The sequence below is a fragment of the Triticum urartu genome, chromosome 7, assembly GCF_003073215.2.
Source record: "Triticum urartu cultivar G1812 chromosome 7, Tu2.1, whole genome shotgun sequence".
In the NCBI taxonomy this organism is placed as follows: Eukaryota; Viridiplantae; Streptophyta; class Magnoliopsida; order Poales; family Poaceae; genus Triticum; species Triticum urartu.
The window spans coordinates 595,886,313-595,904,185 of NC_053028.1; positions in this window are offsets into that span (position 1 = coordinate 595,886,313).

Below are 17,873 nucleotides of genomic sequence, written 5' to 3' on the forward strand. Positions count from 1 at the left end.
GTGAGGCCGCAAAGTGATATGATGTGTTACATGCTAGATCGGTGTGACCTAGGATCGGGGTCCTGATAGAGGCCATGGACGCTCGCGTTCCTGACCTTGAAGCAGGCCGCCGCCGCGGCTTCTTGGCTCCTCTGGCCTTTTGTGTTGCTTCATTTTGGATGCGCCAAGCTCCTCTTTCGGACCCGTCAAGTGTACAACAACTCGTGTGCGACTACGTGCATTTGTCAAGTACCCTGGAACCACCGATGCCTCCAAACCTCGAGTCCAACAACCACCCCGAGGATTCACCAAGACTGTCAAGATCGAGACTGCCCTGAACCATGTCGTATTGCCGGATCGTCAAGACCGTTTCAAGACACCAAGTACCACGTCCCCCGGAGCCCTCGGATCCGTCAACTTCGACCACAACATGTGTACGACTACCGTCGCCGAAGACTGTCAAGTCAACCACTACCACCGCTATGGATTCAACAAGACAACGTGTACCACTACTTACACTACGACCCTGCCGAGAATGTCTACTTCCCCTACACCATATTGAACTCGTTGTGCCCTGAAAATGCACGCTTCAAAGGTATAATGCCGAGACGACCACCCGTGGACCATATGCATATGATGTGTGTATGAGATGGTTGCATGTATCTGTTGCTCCCTGCACATGATCTATCGCTTGCACGTTCCTCATTGTTTGCTATGCGGTCGATCCGTGGGAACCCGGTAACCGGGATCATCCCACCATCTCTAGCATGTTCCGCACATCCGCACACTTGCTCTTTTGCACCGGTATCTCAATGAGTTGTCTGATCATCGAAATGTTTCTGTAGCACCATTTCCGTTGTCGTTGCCGTGGCACCTCTTTTGTTCCGCCACGGTGACAAGTGCTTCATAACATGCTCACTCCAACTTTTCCTAAAATTGCATAAACCTTGAATTTCTCATCCGCATCATGGTAACAACATTTTAAATGTTTAAAATTGTTGTTTGCATTAAACTACTAAATGACATGTGAGGATTTACGGAAATTATTGTTTGTTGTTTCCGGCCTCACTTAAACTTGCCTAGATAGGTAGTTCAATTATTTTTCACCTCTTTCCATGTTAACCAACATTTAATCTTGTCTTGTTCATAAACAAGAGTGAACTAAATAATTGAATGTGGCGCTTCGTCAATACGCAACTCGCTGCATATTGAACTCCACTTAATTTGTAGTGTTGTTTGTTGCACTTTGCCATGCCATGAATCATTAAACTGGACATGCATCATACTTGGTTGTGCATGATGATAGGTTTATGTGTTGTTTGTTTATTATGTCATTTTCCTCTTTCCGGTTGCGCTTCTCCTTGATAGTTCCAGTTACGTTGCGAGTCTGAGGATTCATTCGACTATGCCTGTTCGTCTACTTCATGGATTCGATCTTCTTCCTAGCGGGATTTCAGGCAAGATGACCGTTACCCTGGATCTCACTACTATCTTTGCTATGCTAGTTGTCTCAATGCTGTCGCTATGTCGCACTACCCACCACTTGTTTATCAAGCCTCCCAAATTGCCATGAGAAGCCTTTAACCTTTTTCACCATCCCGGCAAACCGTTGTTTGGCTAAGTTACCGCTTTTCTCAGCCCCTCTTATAGCGTTGCTAGTTGCAAGTACAGTTGCAGGTTGTTCAATGTCGCGAGATGGCTATCATGGGATATCACAATATCTCTTATTTAATTAATACATCTATATACTTGGTAAAGGGTGGAAGGCTTAGCCTTTTGCTTGGTGTTTTGTTCCACTCTTGCCGCCCTAGTTTCCGTCATACCAGTGTTATGTTCCTTGATTTTGCGACCCTAACACGGTGAGGGTTTATCTGCCCCTCTTGATAGTTCGCTTTGAATAAAAATCCTCCAGCAAGGCCCAACATTTGTTTTACCATTTTCCTAATAACAACTAAAAACTTGCATACGGACCGGTGAAGGAAATATGCTAGAATTGTTATTTATATTTCCGTATATCATGATAAATGTTTTTTTTCATGCTAGAATTGTATTAATCGGAAACTTAGTACATCTATGAATACATAGACAAACAGAGTGTCACTAGTATCACTACAAAAAAAAAACACATCCGTGACATTTTGGGCCGAACGAAATTTTTTCCTGTCAAACTTATGACACTTCTATGACAATAATTGTGACAAAACATGGTATCATCATAGATGTGGTGGGGTCCTACTTCCATGATAAAAAATCATGACAGAAAATGGGCTTTTCGTCCTAGGCGGGCCGGAGACGCAGTTGCATGACATTCTTTGGGACGTCCATGACGGAAAAAACCATGGTAGAAGCGAGGGCGAGGAAAATATCGGGGTGTTCCCGGTTACAGTGGGTGGTTGGGGCCGAGCGATGCGCGTTTCTCTCATGCACGCACGTGAGTGGGTGCGAGGTGTCGGGCTCTAACTGAACCCTAGCGAGGCGTCGGGGTCTAACTGAACACGAGCGATTGCACTGCAGGCTACGCGTTTCTGAACCCGAGCGATCGATCGATGGCTGTTAACTGAACCTGATCGAGCGATTCCTTCGCTATTGCTACTAACTGAAGCCGATCGATGCTGCCTCTGGATGAACAATAAGCATTGCTGGGGGGGTTTGGATGAACAGTTCCTGGTGGGGGTGGATGAACAGGACCCCGTGTTGTTGCCTCTGGATGAACAGTGAGCGTTGCTGGGTGGTTTGGATGAACAGTTCCCGATAGGGGTGGATGAACACGACCCCGTGGTGTTGCCTCTGGATGAACAGGACCCCGATCGATCGAGCCAGTTGGTGCTGGATGAACAGGACCACCCCGTGGAGGGCAGGATGAACAGTAGGCGGGGGAGGGCTGGATGAACAATAGCCCGTGGAGGGGTGGTTGAAGAAGAGCCCGTGGAGAGGGTTGGTTGAACAGTAGCCAGTGGAGTAGCATGCGCTGGAGGCTGGATGATGTCGACAGTGGATGAAAAGTAGCTCGTGGAGGCTGGAGGGGGTCGAAGGTGGAGATGAACATATCCCGTGGAGTCCTATTTTGTGGTACGCCACACCCCTCCCGATGAACAGGACACCTGTTTCGACCGTAGCGCTCCAACACAAGTCCGTTTCCTCCGTTTTGCGGTACGCCACACCCCTCTCGATCAATAGGACCCCTGTTTCGACCATAGGAGGTCTGTTTCCTCCGTTTTGCGGTACGCCAAACCCCTCCCGATGAACAAGATCCCGTTTCGACCGTGGTCGGTCGAAGACAAGGCCGTTTCCTCCGTTCTGCGGTACGCCAGGCATCGTTTCCATCGGCTGTTCCGTCCAAGCCCTCTCGATGAACATGACAACGCATTCCGTTCCGACCCAGCCGGTTGGCTCCCCATGAACACGACGAGGACGCAGTTTCTTCGTTCCGACCCAGCCATGTACACGAGCCCTGGCCATACGTATGCGCGAGTAGGCGTTCGAGACCCTGCACGTATGTACGTATGTGGCCATATTTTTTTTCTTGCACACTTGCCGATGTACGTATGTGTACGTGCTACATGCGCGCCTCTACTATGACACGTGCGCGCCTCTACATCGACCAGTTTGTACATACACGTTCACGACCAGAATGACAATGCTACGTACGCTTCGACCAGGTGGGTCCCGACTGTCAGGCACTTCCTTGCCTGCGAAGATGTAGCTGGTGGGTCCCAGCAGTCAGGGGGCGAATCATTTTTTTGCCCAGACGCACTTCCTTGCGTGCGAAGATGTAGCTGGGGGGTCCCAGCAGTCAGGGGAAACGATTTTTTCACGAAATACGGTGGCCCGTCCGGTGGGTCCCCACTGTCAGGTGGAGGAATAATTATTTTATGCTTAATAAGGAGACACTTCCTTGCTGCGGCCGGAAGGATATAATATGATAGGATGAAACAACGAATGAATTAATATGATAACCATGGAAGAGAGATCTTGAACGAACCACCGTAAGAATTGAAGAGGAACGAATAAAACATGAGAAAACACCGGGAAGGATCAGCAAATAAACGAAGATGCTTGAGAGAATTTAGATCCATGAGAACAAAGAGATTATTAGCTGATTAGAGGATCCTTGATCTAAGAACCGGTATGACAGAGACTGATAACTGAAAGCTGAGAATGAATAAACCTGAATTGATGGACTCCAGATAGGTGAAAGGAATTCTCACAATCAAAACAATTATGAGAGGATGGCAACAAGCTAGAATCACGCATCTCTGAGAGAACGAATAAGATAAGGAGGAAAAAACTCTTCTTCGGTCTTCAAAATCTGAGAATTACGACGAGAAACACCACCAAATTGTTGAGATACTCCGGGATGAAAATTATAAAGGTTGAATGAACGATGAGAAGAATTTGAAAGATCTTGGAGAAAGACATTTGACTGATGATAATTCATTCTTACGTCAACTTTGAAAAGAATTTGAAAAGCTCCAAGAAAATTTGAAGAGTGAGGTAAGATCCTGGGAAAAGACCTGTGGGTTAGGGCCCACTCAAAAGAAACACCATAGAATGATTTAAAAGAAAGAATGCACTTGTTGAATTAAAAGTCTTGAATGAGAGAACGTTCTCGAAGATATTGAACAACTGCAGAGCGGAAACACGAATCTTTGAGATATCTTGAGCACTCCAGAACAATTGAATAGCGAGAAATGACTGAATATGAGGTGCACCGGCAAGAGAAGGTATTTCAAACGAGGAAAGGATATGATCAACCAAGCTTGAATTGGTTCCACCGGAGAAGAAAAAGAATTAAGAATGATGAACGTGTAGAGCATCTTCACGAGAACCACCGGGTAAGAATATTGACGAAACAGAATGGGGAGACTTCATATCCAATAAAAGGATACTTGATTAAGAAATCTGATTCCTTGAAGAAAAAGGGGTGGGAGGGTGGGAAAAACAAAGGCAACTTGGAGACGGAAGAAATGAACACCGTTGAGAAGAATTGATACTTGATCTTGCAGATGTTGAAATGAACGGATCCACTTGAAGAGAGACACGCCGGTTGAAAAAGGATTGACATGACAATCTCGATTATCAAGAAGGATTAGTATTCACATAGGAGTATGAGAACACCGTTTAGGAAAGGTATGGAATCAACATTTGACCTCGAAGCAACTCGAATACCACAACTCAAAACAAAACAAAGGATTTGCTTGTAGAATAAGCCGGAACAAACATATGATAGAGATTTCATCCAAAGTTTTCGTGGTGGGGCCTACACGGGCTCGATCGTACAACACCATCATGTACAAGGCAGTGCACATGACATACGAAGCGTCCCCGAGTCGGCATAGCCAAGGACTCTTTAAGACACAACGAGATCACTGTAAAACCAACCGCGGATAGGCGGACCACTAGACGTCGAACCCCAATTTCATATCATACATCTGTCGGAAAGATATCCTAAGGGCTACTTGAATTCCCACTTAAAAACTCCTGAAACTTTCCGGTTATGCAATCAGGTGTTGGGGATACAGGGGAAGCATAATATCTCACCCAAAACTAACAAATCCTACATCCAGCTGTATCCATCCTTCAACACATAACCAAGAAGACTTCGGAAATTGTTTACCTCAACCTTCGAAAAGCATCCTTTATACGAGTTATGGCAAAACTCCCGAACTCCCGCCCCAGTACTGGGTGGCGTCGAGGTTATCTCACCAATAACTGCATAAAAGAGATTTTCGATGTCGGTGAACTCAGGTATTCCAGAACTGCAACGATAAAATTGTGACGACAACACCTCGGAGCTCAACTCCCTGGGACACTGCCACAACCCCTAAATGTCAGGAGGCACCAAGAACAATGTTCTCATCACAAAACCATCGGAACAATTCCAAGATACCCGCGTGATCCTAAAATTTTTTTAGTGAAATTTGAGAAGAGAAGAGTCAAAACTCTACGTCAGGATGCCTCACCAGAGCGACGAAGGGACTGAGGAGTAAAAAGAATCCTACTCTCCGATATATATAATCCTAAATGACTCAAAACATTTTTCTAGACTCAACAACGCCAGCGATTCGATCAAGCAGGGGGCTCCTAGTATCTCAACAATTTGGTGGTGTTTCTCATCGTCATTCTTAGATTTTGAAGACCGAAGAAGAGTTTTACCTCCATGTCTTATCCGTTCTCTCAGAGATTCGTGGTTCCAGTCGATCCCATCCTCTCATAATTTTTTCGATTGTCAGAATTCTTTTCACCTATCCGGAGCAATGCAAGATTCTTTTCAATTTGTTTCTTCGGAGCCCATCATTTCGGAAGACTTATCCATTCTCAGACTTCAGTTATCACTCTCCAAATCTTACCGGTGCTGCATTCAAATATCCTCTAATCAGCTCGTGATCTCTTCGTTCTCATGGATCTAAATTTCCCTCAAGTATCTTCTTTCGTTCTCTAATTTTCCCGGTGGTTCTTCATCTTTTATTCGTTCATTTTCAATTCTTACGGTGGTTCGTTCAAGAGTTCTCTTCCTTGGTTATCATATCAATTCATTTGTACTTTCCAAATGCTAACGGTGGTTCGTTGAAGTCTTTTCTCAAGTTTGTGCTATATCTATCTTAATCCTTTCTACGAATATAAGTAGTATGTCAAATCCATTGCTTGTCATCAATTTAATTGGTGAAGGATACGCATAACGTAATTCTTATTCGTGTTTCATCCAAGTGATCAATTCCTTATTCCGGAAGCTCATCAAATTCTTGGCTTAAATTGTTTCATCTTTTCTTTTCCCGGAATTCCAACCTCTTTCAATTTTATCACCATGGAGATTCATCTAAATCGTTAAAGGATTCACCTTGTGTTTTCAACTTCTCTTTCCTTTCGTTTGATCATTCTTTTGTTTACCGGAGTTCTTCATGAAGGTTCTGCATGATGGTTCATAAAGGATTTAATTCCTTTTCTAAGTGTTCATCAAGATTCTTTTCAGAGGAGCTCAAGCATTCTTCATCTTGCAATCCAGAGTGCAATTCTTTCTACCGTATCATTGGAGGTGGTATTATGTCACTCTTTGATAATTTGAGTTCATGTTAAAGGATTCACATGTTGTTAAGAATGAGGTATTCTAAATCCATCAACCTCTTCGTTGGAGTTATCTTGGGTTATATTTCACCTAAAGCCGTCTCTAAGGATCGTTGCTATTTATGTTGCTTATAAGTGACCCAAGTTCTTCATTTATCCCCCCGGCGAAATAGTCTAGTCTCTTTGTTTATATCAATCCAATCTGTTGTTTCCGGTAGTGGCAGAATTTCACCTCATAGTTTTGAGATGTTCTCCATAATCCCACTACAAGCTTACTCTTTTCGTTGTTGGTTTTCCAACAACTACGTTCGACCCTTCTCCTAAAGATGCTTTCAAGCTCATTTGAGGTAGAAGATGTTGTTTTCTTCTCCGTTCCTTTACTTCCATTATTGTATTTCTTCCAGAGGCATTGTGATGTTGCTCTCTTCACACTTCATCTCGGATTGTGAGGATCATGATTATTTTTCATGCTTATCCATTTAAGCGGAGTGTCGTGCCCCTTTGCTCAAGTCCTTTTTCATCCTATCATGTCTTGCATCTCTTTTCTACCGGAGTGCTTTCAACTTCGTTCATCGTTGTTGCTTTCTTTCTTTCAAGTTGTTCAACTTTTCAAGGTTCTTTGGTTTCACTCGTTTGTCAGAGAAGCAACTTAGTTTTACCTCTTCTCTTTCTTTTCCGTTGTCCCTCCGGTGCCATTCTAGATCTCGGGACGAGATCCTCTCCTAGTGGTGGAGTGTTGTAATGCCCCGAGACCGATGTGCCAGGTGTCCTCCAGTTATTTGCTGTTGTTGCCTTGTAATTTCTTGCGTGTCATGCATCTCATATCATGTCATCATGTGCATTGCATTTGCATACGTGTTCGTCTCATGCATCCGAGCATTTTCCCCGTTGTCCATTTTGCATTCCGGCGCTCCTATCTCCTCCGGTGCCCCTTTCTACCTCTTTTCGTGTGTGGGCATTAAACATTTCCGGATTGGACTGAGACATGACATGCGGCCTTGGTTTACTACCGGTAGACCGCCTGTCATGTTTCGTGCCATTTGGACTTCGTTTGATACTCCAACGGTTAACCGAGGGACCGAAAAGGCCTCGTGTGTGTTGCAGCCCAACACCCTTCCAAAGTGGCCCAAAACCCACCTAAACCTCCTCCATCATCTTGGTCGCTCGATCATGATCGCGTGGCCGAAAACCGCACCTCATTTGGACTCTCCTAGCTCCCTCTACCTATAAATATGTGCACCCCGTCCATTTTCGCGGACGAAACCCTAGAATTTCCCTTCGTGCCGCGCCAGACATGTTTGACCCCGCGCCGGACGTGTCCAGCCGCCGCCCCGTCCAATCCTGTCTCGCCACGTGGCTCCGCCGCCGTCCCCGCGCCGCCTGGCCCGAGGCGCCCAGATCCGGCCCTCCCGGCCCGGTTCGTTTTCGCCGTCGCTTGCGCCTCCCCGCGCCTCCTCGTCCCTCTTCTCAGCCGCGCTCGCCCGCCGCCGTCAGCCGACCTCGGCGACCAACTCCGGCGACCGGTTCCCGCCGCCCTGCTCCGCCGTTCGCCGCCGGGGAGCCGGATCCAAGCTCGCCCGCGCCCCACCGCGGCTCCCCGTCACCGCCTAGCCTGGATCTGGCCCCTCCGGACCGGGATCCGCCGTCCCCCCTCTCCCGGCACTGTCCTTTCGCCGGCTCGCCGGTCCAGCTCGCCGGCGACGCTCCTGGAGCGCCACCTCCTGTCTCCCCGATCCAGGAGGGATCGGGAGGAGGGAGACCTCCAAGTGGGCCACGCGCTTGAATCCGGCCCAGCAGGCTAGCGCCGGCCTGCCCCGCCTACGTCCTCTCTCTTCTGCAGCTGGGCCGAGCCCACGTGGTGAGAACCCGCTATCCTCTGCCCGTGCGTTGTGTAACTATATAACGCTCATCTGTTTTTTTCCTGAAAACGGCTAAATCCCAGTAATTTTTATGCATATTCATCATGTCATAACTCTGCATTCGTAGCCCCGATTCATGCGTGTAGCATATCAAAATGTTCGCCTCGACGTGTACATCATTTCATCTCATTGCATCATTTTCATTTGAGCTCATCTTGATGCACGAAATGCTGTTGGAAGAGGGCTATGTGATGATTTTGGCAGATCTGTTTCAGCAACTGGCATTTTGTCATTTTTGCCATGTTTAATGTGTGCATGATATGATCCTGAGCTCTACATGTGTTTTGCTATCTGCCATGCCATCTTTTCAAAGGTGCTTGCCATGTATTTTTGTGATCTTTGTGGTGACTAGCACAAGCTTGCAAAGTAGCGTAATCGGTAATGCTGTTGCCAGGGACTTAGAATTTCACAAAGTCCTTGTCTTGTTTTTGTTTTTATGCCATATGTTCATGTTGTTTCCTAGTGATTCGTGCCTCTTTTGAGGATGATCAGTAAGGATGTTTTGTTAACATTGTGGTGCTCTATCCATCCATGGCTTTGTTTGCAATTATGGAACACCCTATCTTGAGTCAATCGAGCTCTACTTTTTCTATAAAAATGTTCCTGGCAGATTGTTAACTGGTTTAGCGATTTTTCCGAGGTTGTTGCTATTTATCTGTGCATGCTATGTTGTTGTTCCTGCCATGTCTAGCTTCTATGCCATGTCTTCTTGATGAGTGTATGATTAGATTGTCATGTCATGCTTTGTGTTGAGTGCATCGAGTGTGTAAACATGCCTACTTGTTAATCTGTTTTTAATGCTCCAGTTTTTCACTAAGTCTGAATCTGTTTATGTTTTTGCCATATTCACATGCTTGCAATTGTATTCTCTGATCCCTTTTGGCTCAAGGTCACTAAGGGAGTTTTGTTAAGTGCTTTGAGTAGCTTCATGCCATGCCTTGCTTTGCCATAATATGTTCCTGTAGCATGTAGTTTTCATGCTCTAAAGTGTGCTTCCTGATGATAAATTCCAGACTTGTGTTAATTTCACCATGTCTAAAACCTGTTATCATTTGCTCTTTTGCCATGCTTGTTTGAACCTGTTAATGAGTGATTTAGCCGTAGCTAAGTGTTCAACTTTTATCAAGCATCATGAGTGGATCCCTTCCATGTATTTTGTTGCCATGTTTGAGTGCTGTAGCATATTTATCTTGATGCGTTTAGTTGGTCACTTGCTGATTATCGCAGACCGGTGCCATACTTGTTTTGCTTGCCATTTCCAAACCGTGCATCCGATTCCGGTGTTCTTTATATCGATTTCAACCGAAATCACCTCAACTTTCCAGTGGCACTCTTGGATTTCCATGTTGAGGCCATATTCCATCATCCCTTGTCAAATCTTGCATATGCATCACATATCGCATCCCGCATATCATACCATGTTTGCATCATGTTGTTTGAGCATTGCACGTGGTTGATTGTGTTCTGTTTGCTTGTTGTTCTTGTTTGGGTAGAGCCGGGAGACGAGTTTGTGAACGAGGAGCCTGTTGAGTTCACCTACGAGGTTCAAGTCAACTCTGAGAACTTTGCAGGCAAGATGACCATACCCTCGAAATCACTTCTATCTTTGCTTGCTAGATGCTCGCTCTTTTGCTATGCCTATGCTACGATGCCTACCACTTGCTTATCATGCCTCCCAAATTGCCATGTCAAACCTCTAACCCTCCATGTCCTAGCAAACCGTTGATTGGCTATGTTACCGCTTTGCTCAGCCCCTCTTATAGCGTTGCTACTTGCAGGTGAAGATTGGAGATCGTTCCTTGTTGGAACATGTTTATTGTTGGGATATCACTATATTATCTTGTTATCTTAATGCATTTATATACTTGGTAAAGGGTGGAAGGCTCGGCCTTTTGCCTAGTATTTTGTTCCATTCTTGCCGCCCTAGTTTCCGTCATATCGGTGTTATGTTCCTGGATTTTGCGTTCCTTACGCGGTTGGGTTATAATGGGAACCCCTTGACAGTTCGCCTTGAATAAAACTCGTCCAGCAATGCCCAACATTGATTTTACCATTCGCCACCTAGCCTTTTCCTTCCCTTGGGTAGGCCTTCCCAAGGGTCATCTTTATTTAAACCCCCGGGCCAGTGCTCCTCTAAGTGTTGGTCTAACCTGTCAGCTGCCAATGGCCACCAGGGGCAACTCTGGGCTGGCCTACCGGAACCTTGGACAATCCGGTGTGCCCTCAAAAAGAGATATGTGCAGCTCCTATCGGGATTTGTCGGCACATTCGGGTGGCTTTGCTGGTCTTGTTTTACCACTGTCGAAATGTCTTGTAACCGGGATTCCGAGTCTGATCGGGTCTTCCCGTTAGAAGGAATAAGCTTCGTTGACCGTGAGAGCTTGTGATGGGCTAAGTTGGGACACCCCTGCAGGATTTGAACTTTCGAAAGACGTGCCCGCGGTTATGGGCAGATGGGAATTTGTTAATGTCTGGTTGTAGAAAACCTGAAGTTGACCTTAATTAAAATACATCTACCGTGTGTGTTACCGTGATGGTCTCTTTCCGGCGGAGTCCAGGAAGTGAACATGGTGTTGGAGTAATGCTTGACGTAGGTTGTTCTAGGATCACTTCTTGATCATAGTTGTTCGACCGTGCTTTGCCTTCTCTTCTCGCTCTCATTTGCGTATGTTAGCCACTAAATATGCTAGTCGCATGTTGCAGCTCCACCTCATACCTTTACCTTACCCATAAGCTTAAATAGTCTTGATCGCGAGGGTGTGAGATTGCTGAGTCCTCGTGACTCACAGATACTTCCAAAACCAGCTTGCAGGTGCCGTTGAACCGAGCAGGTGATGCAACCAAGCTCAAGGAGGAGCTCGATGAAGATCTTGTCCTTTGTGTTGTTTCATTCTAGTTGATCAGTATTGGAGCGCAGTTGGGGTCGATCGGGGATCTGTGTAGCTTTTGGGATAGTCTTCTTTTATTTTGGTTCCGTAGTCGGACCTTGTTTGTATCCGGATGATGTAATGCTTTATTCATGTATTGTGTGAAGTGGTGATTGTAAGCCAACTATGTATCTCTTTCCCTTATGAATTACATGGGTTGTGTGAAGATTACCTCACTTGCGACATTGCTTTCAATGCGGTTATGCCTCTAAGTCGTGCTTCGACACGTGGGCGCGGTCGGTCCTCCCCAATCCTCGTCGCCGGCCTCTGCTTCTGCGTATGGAAACGACGACGAACAGGGACAAGTCGCCCGTCTGCGTTGACCCCCTCCTCTGCCTCGTGCGAAGCCGAGTTCCAGCAGGGCGTGCGTGGCCCACCGCCAAGGCTCGGCTTCCTGGAGCCCGATGCGAGGAAGCCCATCCTTCGTTTGCTCCTGTGCAGCCCAGTTGGGGCCAGTTTTGGCCCGAGTTGTGTTTTTTTCCGCAGAATGTTTTAGCTTATTCCAGAGAACGCCCGTTTTGCAGAAAAGTCCCTTAACATCATGCATTTTATAATTCACCAACCGTGCATCATATTAAAATAAATTATATATGAAAGATGCTTAGTTTTTCGTCTAGTTTCATAACATGTCATTTTCATATATGTTTAAAATGTTTAAAATGCTGTTTGTTTAAATTTCCTTAAATAACTTGTTAAAATGATTTAATTCTTAACTAAATAACCGTAGCTCCAAATTTAATAAACTTTATATGCATTTGGGGTAGAAAAATGCCTAGTTTAACATGGTTGGTTCACTTTGCATGTTTAACAACTCTAACATTGTGTTTAGGGCAGAACAGTACCAAACCTAATATATGCGTATGAGGATTCTTCCGAACTTGTTGCTTGTTGTTCCGGCCTCATTTAAACTTGCCTAGATAGGTAGTTTTCATTTGCTTCACCCTCTTGCCATGCAAACCAAGTTTTTATATTGTTGGGTACATAAACTAGATCGAAGTAAATAAGTCACGTGGTGTTTCGTCAACATGCAACGGAGTTGCATATGGAGCTCCACTTAATTTGTAGGATTGCTTGTGCATTTTTCCATGCCATGCCTCTTTAAAACGGACATGCATCATACTTGAGTGTGCATCATGCCATGATTATGTGGTGGTTGTTTACTATGTTGTTTGCTTCTTTCCAGTGTTGCTTCTTCGGGTTGGTTCCGATAATGTCGCGTTTGTGAGGAACCGTTTGACTACGTCCGTTTGTCTTCTTCATGGACTCGTTCTTCTTCCTTGCGGGATTTCAGGCAAGATGACCATACCCTCGAAATCACTTCTATCTTTGCTTGCTAGTTGCTCGCTCTTTTGCAATGCCTATGCTGCGATACCTACCACTTGCTTATCATGCCTCCCATATTGTTAAGCCTAGCCTCTAACCCACCTTGTCCTAGCAAACCGTTGTTTGGCTATGTTACCGCTTTGCTCAGCCCCTCTTATAGCGTTGTTAGTTGCAGGTGAAGATTGGAGTTTGTTCCATGTTGGAACATGGATATCTTGTTGGGATATCACAATATCTCTTATTTAATTAATGCATCTATATACTTGGTAAAGGGTGGAAGGCTCGGCCCCTATCCCTGGTGTTTTGTTCCACTCTTGCCGCCCTAGTTTCCATCATATCGGTGTTATGTTCCCGGATTTTGCGTTCCTTACGCGGTTGGGTTATAATGGGAACCCCTTGACAGTTGGCCTTGAATAAAACTCCTCCAGCAAGGCCCAACCTTGGTTTTACCATTTGCCACCTAGCCTTTTCTTTCCCTTGGGTTCTGTAGACTCAAGGGTCATCTTTATTTAAATCCTCGGGCTAGTGCTCCTCTGAGTGTTGGTCCAACCTGTCAGCCGCCGGTGGCCACCAGGGGCGACTCTGGGCTGGCCTACCGGAAGTTTGGACAATCCGGTGTGCCCTGAGAATGAGATATGTGCAGCTCCTATCGGGATTTTTCGGCACATTCGGGTGGCTTTGCTGGTCTTGTTTTACCATTGTCGAAATGTCTTGTAACCAGGATTCCGAGTCTGATCGGGTCTTCCTGGGAGAAGGAATATCCTTCGTTGACCTTCAGAGCTTGTGATGGGCTAAGTTGGGACACCCTTGCAGGGATTTGAACTTTCGAAATCCGTGCCCGCGGTTATGGGCAGATGGGAATTTGTTAATGTCCAGTTGTAGAAAACCTGAAGTTGATCTTAATTAAAATACATCAACCGCGTGTGTAACCGTGATGGTCTCTTTCCGGCGGAGTCCGAGAAGTGAACACGGTGTTGGAGTTATGTTTGACGTAGGTTGTTCTAGGATCACTTCTTGATCATAGTTGTTCGACCGTGCTTTTGCCTTCTCTGCTCGCTCTCATTTGCGTATGTTAGCCACCAAATATGCTAGTCGCTTGCTGCAGCTCCACCTCATACCTTTTACCTTACCCATAAGCTTAAATAGTCTTGATCGCGAGGGTGCGAGATTGCTGAGTCCCCATGATTCACAGATACTTCCAAAACCAGCTTGCAGGTGCCGTTGAACCAAACAGGTGACACAACCAAGCTCAAGGAGGAGCTCGATGAAGATCTTGTCCTTGAGTTATTTCATTCTATTTGATCAGTAGTGGAGCCCAATTGGGGTCGATCGGGGATCTGTGTAGCATTTGGGGTAGTCTTCTTTTATTCTGGTTCCGTAGTTGGTCCTTGATTGTATCTGGATGATGTAATGCTTTATTCATGTATTGTGTGAAGTGGTGATTGTAAGCCAACTATGTATCTCTTTCCCTTATGTATTACATGGGTTGTGTGAAGATTACCTCACTTGCGACATTGCTTTCAATGTGGTTATGCCTCTAAGTCATGCATCGACACGTGGGAGATATAGCCGCATCGAGGGTGTGACATCAGGCTGCCCGTTTCTTTTGTTCCACCTCATTGCAAACGGTTCATCCGAGTGAACTGTATGGTGTACATCACACACACCTTGATTTGCCTGACCGTTTCATTTGTGTTCCCTAATCACAAATAGTTCATCCAAGTGAACCATATGTTGTACATCGCACACGACTTCACCAGGCTGCTCATTTCTTTTGTTCCGCCTCATCGCAAACGATTCATTGGACTGAACCGTATGCCCTGGATCGCACACGCAACTAAAATCTGAACTGTCTTTGATGCATCCTCCATTGCAAACGTTTTGCACCTTTTTTGATGGTTTTTCTACATCCCCGTTTGTGATGAATGCATCAGACACAGTTTCATGAAAGGGTCTCTGATCGTAGTGTCGTGTTAGCAGCATCCTGCCGTAGTGAGAAGAAGAGGAAGAAAAATAAGAAGAGGAAGAAGAAGAAGAAGAAGTAGGATTAGAAGCTGAAAAAAGAAGTAGGAGAAGGGGGCGCCCGGGGTCGAGCGGGTTAGGGGGTTCCTCGTTGTCGATGGAACCATAAATAGTAAGTATCGTCAATGCAAGATACATGTGGATGTCGGTGTCGAACACTACATCCACATCCCACAAGTGACGCTAGCATTCGGCGTCCCACAGCAACAGTTCTCGGTGTCGATGGCGGTTGAACACCATTGCGTATTTGTCTTGCAGCCTCTGCAATGATGATTAAAAGGCAAGTGTTGAAACTTGAAACACCCAAACCGACTCAAGTTGGTTTAGTTGTTTGAACTTTCAAAACTTTGCTTTAATCCTCATCGAAAAGGCTGCCAAACAAATTCGCCAAGGTGTTTGACCGTCATCGGCGACCAGAACTATTGTTGCGGGACGCTGGGCACCGGCTTCACTTGTGGGATGTGGATCTAATGTTCAACATCGAGCGCTGATGATACTTGCTATTTAGGGTTCCACCGATGCCAAGGAAACCCCCTAACCCACTCGTCCTGTTGTAAATATTTAGTTAGGTTGACGGAAAAAACAAAATTGCTATGTTACTCATCTTTCGATTTAAATGTGCAGTTCGTCACTGTGAGGGTCTCGTGTTCGATGAGCTCTACCCCTGCGTTCATGGGTGAGCACAAATGGCATCTCCTCCTTCCCCCTTCATTTGCTCTATTCCGGTCTTCGTGCCGATGAAACTTGCTAGCTATAGGTGTCTTCAATCATTAGTATGCGTGACCCCTATGCGTCTCCCATTTGAAAGAGTTACATCCATAAATATGCATGCATTTCAATATTTATTACCGTGATTCTTTTGAATTGTCCAATGTTACCCATGGACAGCTCGAGTATGTGTAGATTGGATTCGTTTTCCCATATGCTCTGCTTTCTTATCCAATGCATAATTTCATCAGTGCCTCCCTGTTGTTCTCCGGGTACACATCCTCTCTGCTTATTGCCGAGACGTGTATCAGGAGCATAGCAGGGAGGTGCTACCGAAATTTTGCGTCGGATCCGTAGGAGAGCATTGGAAAACAAACCCAATCTACACATACTCGGGTGGGATTAGGACCTATCTTTACCAATTAGCATCTAGGTTGCATGGACGTAATAAAGTGACAAACTCCATTAACTGATGAATATATACATGTTGGATTTTTTTCTTATCTGTCTAGTAGCTAGGAAAGATGACTGATCGTGCATGGATGTACACCGGTCACACTAGTTAGGAAGACATGACCATTGAATGGTTAACAAAAACCAAGGGGTTTCTCGGAGCCGCATTTGCAAATGGCCAGAGGACAGCATGGTGCCCCTGTGCCGGGTACAACAATTGGCACAAGAGGATAGAGGATGAAATAGGCAAACACCTACAGAAGAGGGGTTTTACATTAGATTATATGGTGTGGACATTTCATGGGGAATCTGCCGTACGTGCCAGAGCTGAGGTGCTTCATCATGGCACCGACGAGCATGGTACCAGGATGCAAGACATGTTGCAAGGCTTTGATGATGCTTAGGACTCGGACGGTGATATGGAGGACTCTGCAAAGGCCTTCAATGAAGTATTGGAGTCTTCAAAACGTCCTCTCCACGAGCACACTGAGCTTTGTCAGCTGGATGCCATCTCACAAATAATGGATCTGAAGGCTCAATTCAACTTGGGCAGAGAATGCTATGGCGCAATGATGATAGTATTTGGATGTTTTCTACCCAAAGGCCATGTACTACCTGCAAACCTGTACCAGCCAAATAAAATCCTCCGTGCTCTTAACATGCCCTATGAGAAGATACATGCCTGTGAGAAAGGATGTTCCTTGTTTAGGCTTCAGTATGCGGACTTGAAGTATTGTCCCATTTGCATGTCATCCAGGTATGTTGTGGTAGAACATGGTATGGGTGAGAAGACACATACCAAAATCCACGTTAATGTTCTTCAGTATATGCCAATCGTACCAACACTTCAACGTTTTTTCATGGTCGAAGAGACGGCCAGACAGATGACATGGCACAAAATGGGCAAAAGAACCCAACTAGATGCAGATGGGAAGCATATGATGGTGCACACATCGGACGGTGAAGCATTGAAGAGCTTCGATGCATTAAATGATGACAAAACGGAAGATCCGAGACATCCTCGAGTCGGCATCAGCACGGATGGGTTCAGTGTGTTTGGTCCGACGGCAGCCAAATACTGTTGTTGGCCCGTATTTGTCTTTCCACTCAATCTCCCCCCGAACAGAATATGCAAAGAAAGAACATTTTCCTGGCGTTGATAATTCCAGGGCACAACTATCCGGGGAAGAATACGAATGTGTACATGCAGCCGCTGAAGGACGAATTGCAAGAAGCCTGGGATAATGGGTTCAAGACATATGACGCCTTTAGCAAACAGAACTTCATACTACGTGTCTAGTACATGTACTCGACACATGACTTGCTGGAGTATGCACTATTCGTTGGCTGGTGTGTGGATGGAAGGTTCCCGTGCCCCACATGCAAGGGAGCTCTTGAGTTCCGTTGGCTTCAAGTCGGTCGCAAGTTTTCTTGCTTCGACATACATAGACAGTTCCTGGATCCTCGCCATAAGTTCAGG